This window comes from Porites lutea, chromosome 3 (genome assembly GCF_958299795.1).
Source record: "Porites lutea chromosome 3, jaPorLute2.1, whole genome shotgun sequence".
NCBI lineage: Eukaryota > Metazoa > Cnidaria > Anthozoa > Scleractinia > Poritidae > Porites > Porites lutea.
The window spans coordinates 31995979-32000068 of record NC_133203.1 but is presented as its reverse complement, the minus strand read 5'-3'; positions in this window follow the sequence as shown (position 1 = coordinate 32000068).

Here is a 4090-nt window from a genome sequence, read left to right as displayed (position 1 = left end):
AAACTCACAAACTTTTCCCAAATGCGAATCTTTTGGTTGATGTTTCTACGCCACAGTGCATAAATCACGTGGTCAAACGCAAGACCGCTTTGCGGAGATCTCGCTGGCTATTGTTTTGCGAACTTTGTAATGGCGGACGGTATTTACGCACTTTTCAGTGGGAAATTTCCAGCCCCCGTACGCAAGTATCGTTCCAATTTTTCGCTATTTGTATAATTTTGAACCTATACAAAAGATTTATGTTAAAAAAACTCGGAAACAAAAACAAAAATTTTCGTCGTAGTAGCACTTTAATAATTTGGAAAACTACGCTCCGATCGTTTTTTTTTTGTCTCCAAGTTAAGACCAGGGTTGCTGAAATAACAAAAGATTCAAATACAGGAATATTTATTTGATTCATTGTCAGCGCTGACAGTATAAAACGCAAAACAGAATTTCAGAGTACCGTTTAATGGCTTTTTCTTAGTTTTGAACGTACCAAATCAGTGCTAAGTCGAGCTATTTGAATGCAGCCCCCTAATCTCTGTCATGTTGCTTCTGGTGATAATATCGTATGTATTTATGGTATAATATACAATATAATTTTAAAATTTATATTGCGCAGTTTTCATGACGAGATGATCAACTGCGCATTACAACAATACATAGAATAAAAAGGATTAAATGATTGAATTAAATTACATCATGTGTTGTGTAAAATATTAAAAAGCCTAGCTAAGAAAAAAAAGGCTTACTAAAAGGTACGTCTTTAAAAGTCTTGCTAAAAGTAAATAAAATGACATTGTCGTGTAAGTAAACCTAACTAAGAATGAAAAACCTTACTAAAAAGATGAGTATTTAATATTTTTTTAAAAGTGTCAGCAGATTTGGCCATTCTAATTTCCAGAGGTAAATCGTTCCAGAGTTTAGGCGCCGAAGCAACGAAAGTAGGATGAGACAGTAGTATTCCGTCGTTAGATCGCAGTCGCCATATCTTGAGGTTAAAGGCTTAATTTTAACAAGATCATTGAAATAGGACGGTGGTAATTCATGAATGGCTTTGAAAGTTAAAAGTAAAGTTATAAAATTAATACGAAATGAGACAGGAAGCCAATGCAGCTGATGGAGCACTGGGGTAATATGCAAAATTTGCCCTGCATAACGACAATTCTGGCGGCTGCGTTTTGAACTCTCTGCAACTTGTCAATATGGCATTTAGGCACACCATATAATAGACTATTACAGTAGCCTATTCTGCTACTATGAAAAGAGTGGATAAGAGTAGCAGCTGCATCCATTGAAAGGTATTTCCTTATGCGTCTAATGTCGTGCAAGTGATAGAAAGCGGCACTAGTGCACATTTTGGTAATATGTACGGCCATAGTAATTTGATAATCGAACCACCCACCCACATTCCGCACCACAGACACTTGCTTACATCGCAATCTCCGACCCTGATAGTGTTAACAGCAGCCTTTTTTAATAGATGCCGTGATGCCATTACAATAAATTCGGTTTTGTAGTCATTAAGCATAAGTTTGTCCGAGGTCATCCACTACTTAACGTCCCGAGGTACAGGTTTCCATTGATCTAATTACCTTATCTAATGAATAAAAGCACAGCTTGGGTTAAACGATAAATAAAGCTGGGAGTTATTTGCATAACAATGAACTTTTGGAAGGTGACCACCGACAATGTCAAAGATTTGGCTTGAATATATGTCAGACAAAAGGAAACCTAGGCATGATCCCTGGGGAACGCCATAATGAAGATGAAATACATTTGAAAGCGCTCCCTGAACAGATATTAGTTGTGTTCTATAAGAGCAGAGCCACGAAAGAGCAGTTCCATTCAGACCCAGCTTTGATCTTAAACGTGTTAACAAAATACTAGGGTCCACAGTATCGAAGGCAGCGCTCAAGTCTGACAGAACGAGAAGAGTCACATGCTGCTTGTTCATGTTTGTCAGAGTGTCATTGTGAACTTTCACTAAAGCTGTTTCCGTACTATGAAGTTTCCTGTATGCATACTGGAACACTGGATACAGATTGTTCTTAACAAAGTGCGACTGAATCTGATCCGCAACAGCACTCTCCGTGAGCTTGGAAATATAGATTACTAACAGGGCGTAGATTCTTAAAATTGGACGAGTCAGATCCACACTTCTTCAATAAAGGTATTACTATTGCCTCTTTCCATACTTCAGACCAGACCAGACTGCAAGGATGAATTAATAATTAACGTAATTAGTATAGGTAACAGCATGATTTGTAGTGATATTTGGCATAAATACCACGAGTGATATTTCGAAATTGTTATACGTAATTTCACGAGCCGTTAGGCGAGTGAAATTTGAGACAATTTTGAAATATCACTAGTGGTATTTATGTCAAATATCACGTACAAATCATGCTATTATTTGTTTATACTACTACCCACAAAAGGTTTGTAATTTTCACATGTAGGTAATTCAAATTAAGCTAAAATACCACTGTTCTAAGCCAATCAAATTGCAGTAATTTTTTGTGTAGTAGTATAAAAGGCAAAAGTTCATCCATACACTCAACTACCAATGACGTGGGTACAGGATCTAATGAACATGACTTTTTTGAAGATCGCATAACAATGTGCCGTATATCATCCATTGACAGCGATTTAGAACTGGTAAATGAATTATAAGCAATATTACTCTCTATGTCTTGTGTTGACACATTAGAATTCACAGCATTTCCTAGTTTAGAGTGAATGCTTGTCACCTTGTAAATGAAGAACCCGCCTATGTTATTTGCAACCACCACAGCGTTAGATCCACAGGGCAAGGATGATGTTTTTGGTAGAGGTCATGATAGTTCGTGAACGAGTTACAGTCTATATGTAATTTACTCAACCCTTTTTCTACTGATGGAGACATTTAATTTTGTTCTATCACTTGTGAGTCAGTGGACAAGTCAAGATCTTAAGCTTATATTATAATATTATTATTGAAATACATCTTTTTCAGTGATTCAGTGTTTTTTGAATTGAAATTTAGCATTTGTCTTGATTTTGAAGTGAGGTGCTTTTGGAACTCAGGGAAAGAATTACCCAGCCTAAAACACTGAGGATGTTTTGCATGTGGTATTTCTCGCTATTACAAGTTGTTTATCAACCAGTACAACTGTAGGGCATCAACAATGTTATTCACAATAAAAACATCACACAGATTTTCAAGCTGGAAAAGGTGCAGAGGAAGTGCAGTTTGTATTCAAGGAACTCCTGGATGAGACCTAAAATGGGCCACCCATGGTCTTATAGACATACCACCCCTCAAAGACTTACTCCCCACGCCATGTAAGAACACTAGAAATTTCCACGCAAAGAAGTATCGACCCCTGGCCTGCAATATCAAGTACTATATGGGAACATTTCCCCCCTCCACTGTCAATCTATGGAATACTCTCCCTCCTGCTGCCACATTGGACTAGCTGAACATTGCTAAATTCAAAGATGAGCTTGACCATCTTTATTGACTTTATATTTTCTGTGTTTAATAATCAATGTTTATGTTTTAGAAAGTACTGTATTTTTTTTCTTTTTTTGTACGTAATTATTATTCTACATCCACGCAATGATTACTGCCTTTGCGGATTAATAAAGTAAAAAATAAGTGATTAGGCAGAGGGTATGTTTTGCTCATTTAAACTGACAGAGAGCCAGGAACAGGCTAGAAGACATTTACCTTGCAAAGGTTCACGTATTCACTGAAAGTATATGTACCAGTAAAATTTAATCAGTTAGTAAGAACTTTCTGTGCTTTATGCAGTCTATCAACTATAGGTAGCAATCAGCCTGAGTAAATTATCTTAAAACTAGGGAAACAGGTTGCCTGCAGTAAGAATACATGTGTCTTCACATCTCCTTAATGTTAAGCAGGGGATCAGACTCACAAAGGAAAGCCTCCCTAAATTAAAACACAGTTATATTACATCCTACCTGGTGGAAGATGGCAATAAGATGCTGGACGAGGCTTACTGAACCTGGCCCCTGAAACCTCTGGGACAAGGTTTTAGCCAGAAGGGTGTTGAGCCGTGCTTTGGACGCCCATTTTGGGAAGAAATACAAGGAAAATTCA